Here is a 19,018-nt window from a genome sequence, read left to right on the forward strand (position 1 = left end):
GTTAAAAAAATAACTTTTTTTATAAAGCCCTTTAAAACAACCACAGCTGCCACAAAGTGCTGTACATATCAGGTAAAATAATAATAATAAAACCGCATAGAACTTTAAAGGAATAAAACAAACATAGTAAAATAAATTAATTAAGACAAATAAAATCTAATAAAAAAACAGTAAAACAAACCAGAAATGCAAAAACAGAGAGAGTCTCATGCTGCGTTAAAAGCCAAAAAATAAAAATAGGTTTTAAGACAGTGAAGAGGATTGTCTAAAGAGGAGGGGGAGCTCATCCCACAAATTTGCAACAGCAACTGAAAAAGCTCTGTCTCCTCTGAGCTTCTGTTTGGACCTCGGTACCTCCAGGAGCAGCAGGTCAGGTGACCTGAGGCACCAAGTTGGGGCCCAGGGGGGGGGAGAAGCTCAGAGAGGTAGGGAGGGGCCAAGGCATTTAAAGACTAAAAAACAAAGAATCTTAAAATTAACTCTAAAATGAACAGGCAGCCAATGGAGGGAGGCCAGGATGGGAGTTATGTGTTCCCTCTTACGTACTCCAGTTAGAAGGCGTGCGGCTGCATTTTGCACTAACTGGAGACATGTGAGGGAGGACTGGCTCACCCCAAAATAAAGTGCAACACAGTAGTCCAGATGACATGTATCATAGGCATGGATTATGGTTTCAAAGGAATGATATGCAAGAAAAGGTTTGTTTTGGCCAACTGTCGTATACTATAAACTTCACTACAGAGCTGATTTGCCGATTCCAATTTAAAATCACTGTCCATCTTAAAACTCAAATATGAGACAACTGGCTTTAAAAAAGAAGGGAAAAGACTCAGGTCAACAGGGGGGATTTTCAAAGGTTACTGGGACCAAACACCATCACTTCAGTTTTTTCCTCTTTATGATATAAAATGTTCAGAGCCAACCAGGCTATAATGTCCTTAAGGCATGCCAGTAGTTGTGCAAGGGAGAAGGCATTTTTCTTTTTAATAACTACATATATCTAACTAATATAAGCATAAAAATGGTAAGAGATGACATGCCTTCATAGGACAGACCCCAGGGGCAGCAAGTACAATGAGAAAAGAAGGGGTCCTAATGCTGAACCTTGTGGAACCCCATAAGGAAGAGGAGCAAAATTAATAGTAATAATGTGGAAAAATAATATTAATTTGAACCAAAACAGTTTTTGTATTTCTCCCTATTTTCTTCTCAATACTTTGATCTTCAACATGTGTATATTTCCATTTTTGTAGAACTGTATTCTGGTTGCCTTAATTCTTCCTTCCTTTAAACTTTGAAGGGTTGGTGTTTCTTAGATCACTTTGAAATAAAGCATTTTTTCCTCTTTCTGTATAAGAAAGTACATAAAACATAATGGCTGCATATTTTATGAAATCTGTCTCTATCAGACTTTTTACCTTTTTCTGAAAAATATAGATTTATTGTTTACTTGATTGCTACATGTCATGTGTTTATGTGTTTATTCTGCAGAAATTCAGAAATTCACTGAATTTCAGTTCACAATTCACAGAAATTCAGCAGAAAACATTCAATCTGCCACTGTTCAGAATCCATTGCAGTAGCAGGAACAGATGTATCTGACATAGAACGGTAAATTTGTCTATTCAGCCAAAGGGCAGCAGTCATTTACTGAACTTACACAACTCATTTTGCATCAACGCCACACCATATTAGCTCACCTCCTCAGTCATCACACTAAGTCTGGGTGGGAGTGCCTCATGCAATCATGGATCTCACAAAAATAACCTCATATCCGTTTTAATCCACTGAAAGGTCCCCTTTCCAGGCTGGTATGGGCGTATATGGCATTTTAGGCTGCACGAGGATATGATTAGATGACAGTTTTTACTGCCTAAAGGGTGTAGCTGAAACACTAAACTGTGCAGAGAAGGGAAAATAAAAGTCTATGATGCAAAGTTTTATTCTTGCCCTTCTTGACTGTGGTATTTTGTTGCATTTGCAGTATCTTTTTCAGGTTTCAACCCCCCCCCCCCCACCACCAAAAAAAGAAAGAAAATGCTTGTCAACCAGAATAAAAAGACAAACAAAAAAGAAAAATATTCTCTAAGATCACATTAAGATTATGACAGTGTTGAGTCTCCTTTAGGAAAGATGACGAAATAATGAGAGAACAACGATAATGAGCCTTCATAAAAGCAATCAATACTCTTCATAGGATGAGTTCAACAGCATCAGAACAAGAAAGAGAAGACAGAACAAGAAAAAAACACATTAAGCCCAAGTCCTCCAGTGGGGATTTACATGGCTGCTAAGAAGTGCTCACTCACACCTCTTGTCTGAAATACACGTTCGTGTTTTTCTGTGTTGCGGAGGATGCTTTTAAGCAGCATTATTTCCGTGAAACTTCAAAGCCTGCCAAAAGCACTCTCCTTTTGGAGTGTGCAGCAGCTTGAAAATGTACTTATATTTTCCAAATGGACAGGAAGAGGCCCTCACTGGTATTGAGGTGATGTTAATGCAGAGTGGCGCTGTTTTCTTTTTTTAGTTTTTTCTTCCTTTTTTTTTAATAGTTTACAGCTCAGAAATATAGCCTGTGTTAAAAAGTAATGGTCTTTTACTGGCTTGATTTTATTTTCTCTTTAATTCCTCATCATTTTAAACACTGGAAGGCAAACTTAATTTTTATTTCGCTTTGTCCGTATGGAAATCTGGTTTTTATAGTTAAAGGGGGGAAAAACACAAGCAGAGCCAACAATGCCAACAGGTCCTCGTGGACACTATTTACTGTGTTCAGCCAAACAATGTAAACTGCCATAATTATCCAGGAGACCTGAGTCAGACTCTTTCCACAAGCTGCATCCAAGCTTTCCAGTATTCCCTAGATTTTATTGATCCAGCTATCGCTCCAACGAGGTCCGAATTTTCAGCTGTCTGTGCTCTGTTTTGTTTTTTCTCAGCTGAAGAAGAACAGAGCTGCTCCTCAGAGGACTAGAGATTAATTCCTGCAATATAAACCCTTCCCATGTAAAACGCTGCACATTTTTTTTAATACGTCCGGTATTTACTTTATGAGCATTACACAAATGAAATAGTTTGCGTTAATGTGTGACCCATACGTTCAGTGGAAGCATGCATGGCAGCAGACAGCTGGGAGTAACTTGAGCCCATCGGTCACTTATCAGCCCTGGTATCCATGCCATTTCCCATAGCCATCTTCAACCCCAAAGAATCCAGCCTTTGTTTTCATCTCTGTAGGCCCTGTGTTAACTCAGCGGCCCCGCACTGATTGTTGCCGAGATATTAAAGAAAATGGTTGATTTGTCTTTGTCCATTTAACCCCTGTCTTGTGACATCCAAGCCATGTGTATGTGTTTGTGTGTGTGTGTTTGTGGGAATATAGAGGATGTTCTTCTTGATGCAGATATAGGGAGCACCTGCCCTGTATGTCAACATCCCAGCCTGGAGCAGACACTCAAGAAGAGAGGTGTCTTTAACACAACTGACCTCGCTGGTGCTGTTCATTTTTTTCAATGTAACAATGGCAGATCTTTAGGTCTGAGGCCCTATAGGAGTGACGCCTGTGTGGCCTTGAGATTATCTACAGACTGAGCTCTCCTCGCACAAGCTTATTGAACTTCCTCACATCCCCTTGTTTTCATGGCTCTGAACTTTCCAGGATGCTTTCTGAATGTCTGTTTTACACATAGAGACAGGATCCCCCAAGGGGTTGTTAGGAGGTTACTGGGGGGCATTGAGGGGGTCAGGGAGAAACTGTCAGTCTATTTCCTTTCTCTGGCCTTGGGAAACTGCACCACAAGTCTTTTTGCATATTTTTAGTATTCTTGCTGGTTTTTGCCTTTGAGTATCCACAGGAGGAGACAAGACCTATTCCCAGTCCACAAGGGGCTTATTTTTTCTCATGGATAACTTATTATTAGTGTCGATTTCTTAAATCTTCTTTACAATCTATAGACTGCAGTGTCCAGCAACAAATGTATGAAGATAGCCAAGAAAGAATCATATTTATACAGTATGTCATCCTCGACATGCCATGGCAAAGCCTTTGCTAATGATGGACTCATAACATCAATGCCCACAGTTGGGCAAATATGTTTGTAATTACAGCACCTTGTAAAAGTATTCACTCACCTAAAGTTTTATTTTATTTTTTTAATCATCACTGCAAAAATGTAGTTTGTCTGATTGAAATCTTTTGAGAAGGATCAACTTTTGGTTACTATGAAACTTAAGTAAAAGGAGAGACGAAAAAACAAAAAATTTTTTCTATGCACAAAATGTCTGAAAAGTGCATTGTCTGTTGCTACCACTTCCTTTAGGGGTCATCTAATTTGTCCACCTCAGCCTGATTCAGTCTGAGAACATAAAGCTGTTTAAAAGAAGAGACACACCGGGCCAGTTTTTTATCATCCAGTCTGATACCTGAGTGTGTCGGCCGATATCCGATACCGATTCGACTGTGGAATGAATGAACCATATATCTTGCCATGTGAATGAATGCTTTACCCTTGAGAAATTTTTTTTTAAAAGGTAACAAATTAACACAGAGATAAGTAATTGTACTTTATATTATTTATTCACAAATAAGCAGCAAAAAGAAAGAAATAACAGCTGGATGGAAAGTGTGCAAGATTCAATATCTGATATCAAATCACCAATATTGGATCCAGCTAATTAGTTAACATCAGAGCCAATATCTGATCAAGGTACGTGATTGGTGCATCTCTATTTAAAAGTCTGCAGAAACTTACCACTTTCTTCTGGCTTATGGCTGATTAGAGCAGGAGATATCAACTTGTTTCTAGAAGTAACAGTTGAAAGAGTACAAGCATCCTGCAAACTCACCAAGAAATGTCTCTCAAATGAAACTGACAGGCGGACAGCAGAATCAGAGAAGCAGTCAGTAGACTGGGGAATGTCGGCCTAGTGGTTAGGGCATTACGCTTGGGTCTGAGTTTAAGGCTCACTCCCACGGACTGCCACTCTGGGCCTCTAAGCAAGACCCTTAACCCCCACACTGCTTCCTGAGCGCCGCACAATGGCAGCCCACTGCTCCCCAAAGGGGATGGGTTAAATGCAGTGAGTTAATTTCACTGCTTTGTACTTGTGACAGCGTAAGGACAATAAAGTTGAAGCTGAGATCTACTTTTCAGTCTCTAGACAGGAATAGTGTTAGTCATTTTCCTCATGAATCTGGTCTTTAAAGGAGGATGGCAGAAGAAAGCCTTTTGAAAGAGAGTCCCACTAGCCATGAAAAGCTAACTCTGCAGCTTCACCCTGAGAACACAATTCCCATCATGAAACATGATTCTGGCAGCATTATGCTGTGATATTTTATTTCGTCAGCACAGAAAGGCTAAGGAGTGTTAATGTAAACATAGATGGAGTTAAATACAAAGAAATACAGCAAGAACTTTCTATTAGAGTGTAAATGACTAAGGCAGAAGTTGACCTTTCAGTTGGACAACAACTCTAAACATAGATCTAGAGCCACAGTTGAAGTGTTTAGATGAAGTCATGTTCATATGGTTCAATAGGCTCAAAGCTCAAACCTAAATTCCACTGAAAATCTGTAGCAAGTCTTGAAAAGTGCTCTTGCAGACACTATACATTCAATGTGCCTCAGCTTGAGCTGTTTTGCTGGTAGAGAAGAAAGACTCTAATTACAAGGTAAACTGATTCTACGAAGATTAACACGAGGGTTAGGAGGTGGGCTTCTTTAGGTGACAGAAACATGATGTCTTACATTCATTTAGGTTTAAGCCATCCACAGCATATCACTTACAACTCGTCAAATGTCAGCTTTACAGCACTTTGGCGTTGAAGGTGTTGGAAATACTGTTTTCCGAATCTTTTCCTAGAGCTGGACTTTTTCACAACAGTCTGATGGCGCAACATCAGTTGTGTCATAAAACAAAAGATACAACCCGGTTTGTTTTCTCTGTCAGAGACCTGCAAGGTCACGGCAGGTGCTGAGTGATCACATTAAGCTAAGCGAGACAACTATCATAAACCTGCCGGGCAGTCATACTCATTTACATTCAGATCGCTTTTATGAAGAATCAGCCGTGCAGCCCAGATAATATTGCTCACAGACATGTCTTACCTGCTGCACCACATTTCTGTGCTGCTTTATCTAAGAGCACATCAGTAAGTCTGGTCCTGCAGCGTGAGTTGGTCACCACTAATGTGTTACTGTAAAAATAGTTGCATTGTGTTGCCTAATTAATCTTAGTTTACCTAAACTGCAAATCCATAAATGCTGATCTGCGAGTTTGTCATCTTTTTCTGCTAGTTTCTGCTTATGCTTTAGATGTACAGCATGCTTTGATGAAAGTGAACTTTATTTTGACCAAAGACAATGAGAACAGTTTCTGAGCTGTTAAACAGCAAGCACCCTTTAACCTTGTGACACTTATCTTAACTTTTGTTCTTGCTTTCTAATTTCACAATACAATTATTGCTAAGTGAATGGGAATGTTCATGCCAAAAAAAATAAGTGCTTACTGTTTTGATTTGGCCCACCTCTCTGTAATGCTCAACTCTGCAGCTGCTCTGTGCGCTGTGGAAAACAAACAGTGCAGTGCAGCTGGGCTCCTCCAGAAAGCAAATGGGGAATTTTAATCCCACTTTTTTTTTTTCTTTCCTTTAGCACCAGTCAGATTTATTTGGTCATAAAGAAAGGAAAAGCACCCCACCATCTGAGAGGGATTGGGAAGTGAGAGTGAGAATTATGCCAGAACCCCTGTTGCACACTTAGGAACACAACAGGCCAGGAAATGAATCCCCGATAGGTCAAAGTACTCAAAACACAGAGGAGACCAATTAGCTGCGACAGTCAGACACTACTGAGATACCTGCGTAGCTCGGATCAGACTGTCACACTTAACTCTGAGCACTTAGAACTCACTAATAGTGCTGAGGTGCAGGCATTAAACAGCGATTAAATTCACAGTAACACTTTTATAGCCTTGAGGCGAAGAGGCATTGCAGCCACGGGCTAACTTACGCATGTCTTTCATCCAGTCCTGCAGCGTGCTCTGAAAACAAACCATCCAGAGATCCTCAAACCATTTCCAGCTGTCACATCCCTTCACTGGTCTATCTCCAAACCTGATCCGACAGGGCCAGGCAAGGTGAGGGTCGGGCCTCCAGGAAGATTCATAACATGTAACTTAAACTCTCAGCATTATTTTCATAATTGCCTGTGGTTGAAAAATGAAGATCCTTGTGTCCTGCACCTTTTGTCTCTCATGATATCTTTAACGCTTTCTCATTTTACAATAGAATCTATAAGTCTTTATTCCGACAATAATAGGGCTATGAATACTGTAATACTACATTTCTTTAAAAAAAGACTACAACTACTAATTGCTTCCACTTCCACTTGAGGATTTCTGTTGCACTGTTTAACTTTCTTTAAATTCACAAAATGATTAACATGAAACAAATATTAACAACTAAAGTGTTTAATGTGTTTAACATATTTTATGAACTTATATTATAGACATAAACACATGACAATTCATCATCGGTTCTCCTTGGTAGGAACACAAAAGGTTTTCCTTGTTTTGCTAATCTTAACTCCAGAAAGAGTTTATTGAGTGAAGGAAAGCAGGATATTAGTGAAACACTCCACTGAGCAAACAGGCTGCAGTTGGCGATCAGTAAGATAATGTATATCAGTGACATATTAGCCAAATGCTTGAATTTGGTTCTGTTTCAAACCCGTTTTAGACCTAACTGACTTAATAGTTTGGTTTAAGTTCATCATTAATAGCTTTTATTCAGTTCTTGCCTGCAGTTATGCAACAAAACTATTCGAGACATTTTTTTGGGCAAAACCTTTAGTTAAAAGTGGTTTTTGAACTGCTAACGACAGGTTTGAGGAACTTCCTGGACAAAAACCCTGGGGGCAAAACTCTCTAGTGTGCAGTGCATGCACTCAAAGAGCTCCTATTGTTTAAAGGTAATGCCTAAAAAACAAATTCTGTGGGTGAATTGCACAGTCTGCTGGCAAGAGACACGGTTTTGATACTGAAAGCTTCCTGGTGTTTGTAGGTGAAGCTGTTGGAGATAGAATAGTGTAGACTGAATAAATAACAAATAGAAACTTTTCCTAAAAATGTTTTACTTTATGACAGTACTTTCTTTATATTATGTTTTTTTTAATAACTTAGTTACTAACATAATTAGCAGATTGTTAAGTTGTGAACTTTTTGCTACATTTAAGCTTTAAAGATAAGCTTAATGTATCTGTTTCAACATTTCATTTTCTATACTTATTTTCTATGTTCTACATGTTCCTTGCTAACTTTCTTTCTCATATCCTCAATAATTCATTCATTCATAATGTAGTAAAGATGTAATTCTTTCTGCAACTGGAGGGTCGCTGGTTCGAACCCCACCCTGTCAGTCTCAGTTGTTTTTTCCTTAGGTAAACACTTCACTCACATCGCCTGCTGATGTTGCTCTGAGGGCCTGATGGCAGCTGTGTACGGCTGCCCCTCCTCACCACCATCAGTGTGTGAATGGATGACTAACTGAATGTTGTTTAAAACCTTTTAGGGGATTTGGACTTCCAAGTAAAGGCCATTTACTGACCATTCATCAACTAACTTCCTTTTATTCTTACTTGCTATCTTGTTTACCAACTTAACTATTAACCAAATAACTAAACAGCTAACCAGAGATGGGAAGTACAAATACTTCGTTACTGTACTCAAGTAGATTTTTCTGATATTTTTACTTTACTTATTTTTATGGCGACTTTTTACTTCTACTCCTTACATTTTTACACAAATATCTGTACTTTCTACTCCTTACATTTTAAAAAATTGGCTTGTTACTTTAGTTTTGAATCATTTCAATGGAGTTACCGTTATTATTTTTCACGTCACCAATACCAAATTCAATCTAATTGGATGGGAATCTACGTTGCATTTGACGCACCACTACAAGATGAATCGACAGATTCGGCGGTATTCATTCGCGGCAAATCATTGCAGCTTGGTGGTGGTGGCGTTAGCATAGTAGCATGGACGACGAGATGATTGAAAATGAACACAACGGACATCTAGTCCTATTGGCAGACATCCATTTAAAATGTAGGCAACGGCATGAAAAAAGTGGTTTCTACTTTTACTTTTATACTTTAAGTAAATTTACAAGCCTGTACTTTGTTACTTTTACTTGAGTAAAGAAGTTTAACCAGTACTTCCACTTTTACCAGAGTATTTTTTAACAAGTATCTGTACTTTTACTCAAGTACGGAAAGTGAGTACTTTTACCATCTCTGCAGCTAACTTATATGCTTGTTTTAACCAACCAACTATATTAATTCATTTTTTAAATTGCTTTCGTATTTACTTAAATATAATCATATTTTACAAACATTATTACTTTATAACTTATATTCTCATTTGCTTTCCTTAAAAAACTAAATATTTAAACAGCTATTTTATATACTTTTATTTTAAAGCAAGCTACCTGACATATTAATAACTAATAATTTATTAAATACCTAACTAAGCTATTTCTTACTTACTAATCGATAATTTGTGTTCTTAGTAACTATTTGAAAAACCTATCAATAAAATAGCTACTATAACGTCATGCTTCTTAGTACATAAGTTCCTCTCTCACCTACTCACTACTGAAATTTCATTTATTAGGTACCGGTAACTAATATCTAAGCCACGATCTTTTTATAAAATACTTTCTTGCATGCGTTTTTACTAGTGTTGCACCGATGCCATTTTTTGGCCCCAATACCAATACCTGGCTGTGCAGTATTGGCCCGTACCGATACCATCTGTTTGGAATTGATGTGTATGTATAAAGAACTGCATACTACTTGGATGTAAAATAATTGCCAGCATGGCTTTTTCCAGCAGCTGCCTACATTTGTGAAGCAAGAAAAAAGACTAATACAAAGTGAATTAGTAGAACTTTTTTTATTGGCTACCTGGAATGGGTGACAATAGTTGAATAAACTTTTAACTCTCAAAATGGAATCGGTGCCCTATTTGTCCATACTTTCCGATACGATGCCACCAGTTTGGTGCAGTATCGGGGCCCTGCCCGATACTGGTATCTTTGCAACATTACTTTTTACTAATGTCCATGCTTTTGATAAACTTATTTAATCATTATTTGTTTCTAATATCTACAAGTTTATTTTTAACTAACTAACTACAGATATTTCTCTGTCACTACTAGCGACTATGCTTTTAAATGTTCTTACTTCCTCACTTACATTTGTTTTGGCTGTCTCCCTTACTTACAATAAAAAAAACAAAGAGCAAAAAAAAAAATCAGATGGTAAAATAAAGTGAGTAGAATTAAAATAAAAGTGATACATTGGTTTTAAATGCCACCAGAAGCTGATTTATCTTACTTTAAAAGTACACATATTTGCTCAGTGAAATTAAATATTAAAATAAACATTGAATGCCAATTAAAAAATGATATTCGAGGGTCTGCTTTGGTGCAAACCAATGTTTTATTCTTTTTGCAAACTACTGGAGGTTTTCTACCCCTTTTCAATGAGGGGGTATAAGGCTTTTTTTTTTATAAATTAAAAAGGGTAAGTTTCACTTCTGCATTTTCAGGGTTTGTAATCCTAATTATACTTATGAGAATTTGTCATACAGAGAAACTCATTACCTGTCATGCTGTAAAATAAAGCAGCAAAAATGCCTTGTTGTTGCTGAGATGCTTGACTTTGCAAGGCATGGCAGAGTGCAAGAATTATGAATAAAAGCGCAATGCAAGAGTCATCTGGAATTCTGTTCAAAGCTCCAGTTGACTCTGTTAAACGAATAAATGCCTTGGATTGTCCAGGGAATACAGGAATCTACTCATCCTGTTCTTTCAGCACAAGAGAAGGCACACAAAAAAGTTAGAGCTTCTTAAACCTTCTACCGAGACCTCTGAAATATCCAAGAAAACAGGGATGACATTACATGGCACAAGAACAGGACATTTTCAGATCCATAGCAGTATATTCTCACTGCAGCCTTTTCTTTCCAGTTTTATTTGAATTTCACAAGTTTGGCTCCTGGATTCATTTTGCCGGCTTTCTGCAGGAAAGCATGCAGGCCGTCATTCAAAGATATTTAGAGCATGTAAATAGGGAACAGAGCTCTAAACATGAACTGGGGAAGGTCAGGATGTTTAGTATGAAACAGTCAGTCAGGGCTTTGTTCTGATTTCATTTCCTGAAACTCTTTATAATGACTTGGATTTCTAATGAAAGACTATTTGACAAGATGCTGCCTCAGCACTTTGATTATTATTTTTCTAATGGAAGCTTGTCTGTGTGCATATGTGTGTGTATGTGTGTGTGTATAATTCTTTATCAGCCTTCACTATCCAACCTCTTACCTCCCTTTTGGGCCTTTAGGAGCATCCTGTGACCTCTGACCTCTTGGACAATAGAGGCCAGGACGTTTCCCAGTGAGCGCTGATGGAGCCAACAACAGGAACATGAGGGGTGCTCCTGGGAAACAAACTGTTTATTGTGCAGCAGGATGGACAGCCACCCCCCCCCCCCCCACCCCCCGTGCCCCCACTCACTTACTTTCTCACACAATCACAGACACTAACCACACACCTCTGCACAGTAAAATCCTGTCAAACAACAGGTGGCGGCTTTAAAACCTGAGCCACGTTGCACCAGACATGCTCAAATGTCTCATATTTTCTGAAGGAAGTAAGCGCATGTGTGAGGGCTTGTTTCTGGCTGTAACACAAGTAGTTGGGGAAGGATAACAAGGACATTCTGCTTTCACCTAACACCCACACGGATACTTTTTGCATCATTTATCATTAACTTCTCCTTCTGTCCCTGTGTGCATGTTATCCCAACGAATATCTTGCTTTTTTTTTTTTTACCAAATATCTGTAAAACCTTTCATTTTCTAAAAATCGACCCATTTCTTGGTGCTAGGAGTCCTTGTCCACTTTAAAGGAAATCCCTCCTTTGTCTCTCAGGGAAGCTCAGCAAACTGGGAAAACCTGAATTTATCATCACAGCACAAACAGCTGGAATACATTTGATTGGGGAGAATCACCGCAAAATGTATTAGTCAACACTTCACACTATAACCTTCGCTCTGGAGACTACTCAGTGCAAGAACAGCGCAGTAAAACAGCTTCCAGAGCTGTCAATCACCTTGCCAGAAGTGTGGTGCAACCCAGAGACACAAAAGGCCCCAGGGACTTTGCTATAAGTGCTTAACCCCACAAGGATTACTGCTGCTTTCTGACTCTATGTGTGGTTTTGCCTGTGCTCCACATGATGTGCATCCTATAAGGGTGGATCTGATGTGACTGGATCTGATTTCAGACTTTTTTCTTTTCCTCTCATTAAATAATGACAATTAATCATCAATAAGAGAAAATTTAATTTGGAGAAGGAATCCATGGCTGAGACATAGTGACTCTTGAGTAAGCCACAGGAAAAAAAAGCAATTCTTATGGCAAAAAATGAGTCTGAACACCCACTACTCCTAAAAATAGGTATTATAAATGAATGTTATAAAAGTTTGACCAAAACTCTCAACATTTACTAAAGTTTTGTTCTGCAATCTTCCCTTCAAACTTTTAAACATATGTCAAATCAGGGAGGGAGAAAAAATATTATTTAAAATAACAATTTAAATTGTTAAAACATTGAACATTTTGTTTCTTAAGCCGTTTTACAATTATCATAAAACATAGTAATCTATCTATCTATCTATCTATCTATCTATCTATCTATCTATCTATCTATCTATCTATCTATCTATCTATCTATCATAGTGAAAATGTTGCATGATATAATTCAACAAATTTTCTTAGTGTGAGAACGTCTTCTTGAAATTAAAACTAAATCCATTGCATGCTTGTTAAAGCCATTTAATAAGCACATCCTTGGGTCTATAAATGTTTATATGATTACATCACACAAACCCGTAAACCAAAAAGCTATAACAGAATAAGAAATACTTTTTGTCATGTACCGACTTGCTATGTCTTAGAGAAATCAACTAAAAACCCCTCATGTATTTACCTTTAATATTTGTTGACGCTGTTAAAGCTTACCTATAACAAAACCTACAAAAGCAAAGATAAAAACTTGAGAAAAAGAAAAACTCAGAAACGTCGCAGGTCAGAGGCCACCTTAAAACTGACAAGCAAAATCAAATCACAGCTAAGGAAATGAGCCATGAACTTCTGATTGCTCCATACATAATGACCCTTTTTTCCAGTTGCTCAGCTCAAGAATTATTTGATTGTGCAGAGTGCTGACTTCACTGCAAACATGAGCACTGCTTGCACATATTGCCTCTGTGTATAATCAAATCAAGACCACTGATACAAGGAGTGAACAAATATCTCTTAGTACGCAGGAACAATGGATCTTTGTTCTGTAAGAGAGCTCTCACAAAGCTAATAGACTGACCGAAGGTAGGACACCTCTGGAGACTGTGAGCCCAAGCTTGTGCTCGCCATTAATTGGTTGTGCTTTTATTGGATAATTTAGACATTAGTAGGAGCCATTTAAGTTAATTTCGAAAATGACAGCAAGCTGATGTGCTTTGTCATGGCAACCATGGGAAAAAAAAGTGCAATTGAGGGGAATGTGAGAGGCACAGACACAGCTTTAGCATGATTTCCACAGACCGTTTACAGTTTAACTTTCATGTGACCAAAAAGAAAGATCATGGGAGTCTCCTTTGTCCGGGGTTTCAAACAGAGACCCTGTAATCCCTCGTATACATATAACCTCACATTGTTCCTCTTCTGACACATTCATACTTTATGTAATTTAAGATTTTGTAAGTAAAACATGTGGATACTGATGGGAAAACCCCCTCCTTTTTGGTGTTGTTTTTTATCTTATAGAAACAAACAATGCTGCATACTTCCTTTAAATGTTACAAGGCACCATGCTAATCTCTGCTGCAGAAATCCCTGCTGTTTCTGGCAGCAATGAGCCCTGTTAGTTTAAAACAAGCAATGGACAGCAAACAGTTATAATATGGGATCTCAGACAAACTACAGTAGGGTGACCCTGGGAGGCTTTGTGAACTGAGGCTTAAAGACAACAAAGCGTGGGCTTGACTTTGTCTGAAAACCACATGCTGATAAATGGCCTCTCCAAGTAGACAAACTGAGAACACAAGGCCCCTGCTGCACAAGACCCAAACTGCTACCTCTGCTGCTCACTGAATCTGATTACTGGCAGGCCCCGAGGACAGGCGGGTCATTGAGAGCACGGAGATGAGCAAACAATAAGATATTATCTGAAGGAATCTTCAGTTTTCCAAAGGAAAATGGTCCCTCTCAGTGTCACATTGACCATAGGATAGTCAACCTGACACTGAATCAGCCATTTAAGAAGAATGAACACTACGCCTCATTCATGCACACTCTCTAAAATAATGAGAGCTCTTTTTTCACCCTTGTTTAAGACACATAAAGAGGAGCTCACACAGCTTTTGAGACAAGGCCGTGCAGAAACTGTAGCATCCAGCTGAATCGAATGAATATGCCTTTACAGTTATTGGGTGTTAAATGAACAAATACAAAAGCTTTTATGCATGTTTTTGATTCGTACAATGATAATATATCAGTTTAAATTAATTTTTTATGACCCATTGTCATGCAGATCATGTGGAGAAAAAAAAGTTTTTTTCTGAAAACAAACATTTTCCACAAATGAGGCAGGCAGGTTTAAGAATAAATATAATAATGTTTGTAAAATCACTTTTTGAATCAAAGCTGGACTCTTTATGTTTTGTACTTTTGTTCTTTTCAAACAGTGACATCTTGTGGACATCTGGCTTCAATGAACCACCATGTCTAATCCCAAGCAAAGAAAAGTAAAACCTCCCACACCTCAAGTTTGATATGAAAGAGCATTTGGTGTTTTAAAATAATAATACGTTCAGGTGAGTGGATTCAACTTCATGACTGCTGAATGTCATGATAAAAAATTTAAAACATTTACAAAAAATTGTTTTGAAACTTTTTTTTAGAAAGTGCAATGAAACATGCAAGAAATTTACTGATCATATCTGGAGATTGAAAAATTGATAGAAAAAGTCTCAGCTGACCAAGCAAAGTTTTTCTGACATTTTCCCCATTACAGATTTCCTCTGTTTTTTTTTGTTTTTTTTGCTTTATCTCCTTAAATTTTCAGGTTGTCAAAAAAAATCTATATTTGACAAGATAATTTTAATGAATAAAAAGCTGTTTAATTATCTATTTAAGATTTTGTAGGGTGATTTGAACCAGGCTACACCTGGAAGAAAATGAAAAGTGAGACAAACATTCTCCAGATTGATGTCAGAGACTGATAGACAGTAACAGAAAGCATCCCACTTAAGTAATTACACTTAAATGGAGCAACACAAGTTAATACAGAGTACACTCAAGACAGTGGTTATCAATATGAGGAAAGAGAAATCACAGCGACAAAAACCTAACAGTTTTCTCAAATAAAACCTTGCAAGAGAAACATTGACAGAACTACAATGATATGAACATGCACTGGTTGTGTTTTCCATGTTACAGCAATCTTTAATTTCTTTTTACAACCTTTTCTATACCTAAAAAAAATCACAGTCTGGCCACAATGTCTTAGAACCTTGAAAATATGTCAGAGTCTGAAGCATGAGTCTGCAATTTGCACTATCCAAGGAGCCATTGTTTCCTTCTCTCCAGCATTAGCCTGATTAGACCTGCAAATGTTAGAAGACCCTTTTGAAAGAAAACATAGTATTTATGATAAACTATAAATAAAGCTGCTATAGGAAAGTTGTGTTTCATATTTAAAGAACCAAAATTTTGCTTCTGTCTTTTAGTTTTGAAATAAAGGAAATGCCTGAATGCAGACAAAACCGAGGTAATAGTCTTTGGAAAAAGTCTTTGAAAAAGAAGCTGATTAGTCAGTCACTTCATTTGGATAGGGATTTAATTCCAGGTAAAAAAGTAAAAAAAAAAATCTTTGTGTTATTTTTGATCAGGACCTGTTTTTTAAATCCCATATCAAAGAGGTTTCTAGAATTTCCTTCCTTCATCTCCGGAATTTTGCAAATACTACAAATATCTTATCCAGGGGTGATGCTGAAAAAGCGGTCCATGCGTTTGTTATTTCAAGGATGGATTTTTGTAAGTCTTTATTATCAGGAAGTCCACAAACTGTAGTTAAAAGCCTTCAGCTGATCCAAAATGCTGCGGAAAAAAAACTTGAACCAAATACCAGTTTTAGTCAGTGAGGCAGACACCCAGTCTATATCTAAAGGTAAGCTTAAAACTTTCCTTTTTGATAAAGCTTAGAGTGGCTCAGGTTATACTAAGCTAACTATAGAGTTATGCTGCCATAAGCCTAGACTGCTGGAAGACATAGGGACCACTTTTAATCATTCTGCTTCATTCTATCTCTATTCACCCCCTCTGCAGTATCTGTTAGTTCAACCTCTAACTTTATGCTCTCTCCGCCTTTTTTCATCATAGTAGTAGCTTCTGGTCTGTTCTTGTTTGGCTGTGACACCATCCTGGAGAAAAATATCAGCTGTGCTGATGCCATCAACACCTTTGTTTCTGGATATTTGAGCTTGATCTGTTTTTAGTGTAGTCCTGTTTCTCTTACTGTGACTGGCTGGATTTTTATTTCTTTATTTGTTTATTTGACAGGGACAGTACAATTAAACATTGCAACCAAACAGGTGGCCGATGTCCAAGTACATAAGGCTTGTAGCCATGGGCTGATTTGGAGCCTTCATCCCTGGTTAGGCTTTTAAAAGGTGTTAGCATTAAGGGGGAGGGAGGTTAGTAATGACACACAGATGCATAAAAAAAACAAGAGAAGTTAAAACAAACAAACAAAAAAAGTACAGTACAAGCCAGTTTAGTGCTCACACTTGATTGTCTTTGAGCCATTTTTTCAATCTTGTGGAGAAAAGTCAAATATCAGTCTGTGACTTAAGTTCCAGAGGCAAAGAGTTCCAGAGATGTGATACTTTCACTGAGAAGGCGGACTGACCCATACTGTAGATGTCCGACATCTTTTAATCCTGCAGTTCCCACTAGCTCCAGCTCTTGTCCTGTTTCCTTCATTTGCATACTTTAAAACAATTTTACAGATTACTTCAGGGGCAAGACCATTAAGGCATTTAAAAATAGCATGTAAAAATGAGAAATTTATAAAATTTTCAAATGGCATCATGTTGTATTTTTTAATAATTTTGCAGTGATCGAATATTTTTAATGCTTGCTTGTGAAGTGAGAGTAAAGGTTTTAAAACAGACTTTGTGGCCTGGGCCCAAACGATGGAGCAATAAGACATATGGGATAAAATCATTCCATGTAAATATACTTGTGCAGCTTGATTTGATACACATGCTCGAATCATTCGAAAACAGTTTATATTTGTCTTGATGGTTTTCGTCATGACTTTCTGTTTGTATCACATTATCCCAATTCATGTTTTTCAGTTCATTTTCAAATAAGGGTAGTTTGTTTTTTGGAATAAACATTTGGCTTTTGTTGCAGTTGGCCTTGACAGATGACCGCTCACTCTGAGTCTGGATCTGCTGGAGGTTTCTTCCTGTTAAAAGAGAGTTTTTCCTCTCTACTGTCACAACAAGCATGCTTGGCGTGAGGGATTTCCTTCGAGTCAATGAGTCGATGCAATCAGCTGGGTTTCCTTAGATTGAAAACTTTGAAAACTTGAGAAGACATGTATTGTGAATTGGTGTTATATAAATAAACAGAATGAAATAAAGCTTTTAAAAACATGTAATGGATAAAGTTTTTTTTCTGTTAGTTGTTTGAGATTTGTGGCAAAACAATGTTAGGAAAAGCAGAGTTTCAAAGATAACTACAAGAAAAATAGCTAAAAATAGTGTTGTTACTATGGGGGAAATCTAATGCAATCAAGCCATTAATAAAAAAATAAAAATAAAACTTGCATAAGCAGTTATATCTATATTTAATTTTTTTTGTTGTTGTCTTTGTCAAAATTATTCAGCCCTTATGGAAGGTCCTTAAGAGAATATTGTGTCTCTGAGCCCTGGGTTGCAGACTTCTGGTCTAAAATCACCAAACTAGAATCTTTGATCAAATTTGACAAACAATTTGTTTGATGTAGAAACAGAACTGGATTTCTTGAGAAAAATAACTTTCAGAATATCTTTCAAGTTGTAGAAAACTATGACGTTATTTACTAATTTGACCGTGTCCTAGACTCTGAAACTGGTCAGCATACATGGTTTTAGATCAGTCAGTAACATGTGAGGCAAAAAAGGGGGTAAGACCAGATTCAAGCATATACATAGAAGTAAACCAAAACAACCTTGAGCCTTTTTTACTTCACACAGTTTAACATAAGGTAATACTGCAGGACTTGTGTTGAGAGATCCTGCACTTCTGAGCAGCTAAGCCATTTTTGGTTCTGGATCTGAGGCCCTATATTTCTAAACAGACCTCAAGAACCTATGAACCCAGATTCAGAGTAGTGTAAACATCAGCATTTGAAGAGGAAATCTGGAGCCTTTGCCCTTATCCAAGGACAAAATTTTCCCTGTTATAAGGAAGATTTAGGAATGTGCTAATCAACAATTGCCTCTGTTGTCCTACATTGCATCTTATGGATGGCATAGCTGCAGAGGTAGAAACACACATACCGCCTGGCATTCCTCCATCCTGTCCTTGTTAATAGATAAGAGGTGTCAAACCTCTAATCCAGGGGTGGAGATGGCCTGCCAAGTTTCCAGCTCTGCAAAGATCAAAACAAATCAGGATATAAAGAAGATTGTGTGCCCAACAAAGTTTCTTATTAATGGCAAATAAAAGGAGAATTAGCTTAGTTATATAATTTATATTTGAAGGATTTTGATATTATTTTAATTGATGGGCCTTAATATTTAACTTATATGTGTGTGTGTGTGTGTGGGGGTTGTTGGTGTGTCGTGTGTGTGTGTGTGTGTGTGTTTGTGTCTGTAGTGGTTGTTTTTTATTGTGA

Source organism: Cyprinodon variegatus, unplaced genomic scaffold (genome assembly GCF_000732505.1).
Source record: "Cyprinodon variegatus isolate N-32 unplaced genomic scaffold, C_variegatus-1.0 Scaffold49, whole genome shotgun sequence".
Classification (NCBI taxonomy): Eukaryota; Metazoa; Chordata; class Actinopteri; order Cyprinodontiformes; family Cyprinodontidae; genus Cyprinodon; species Cyprinodon variegatus.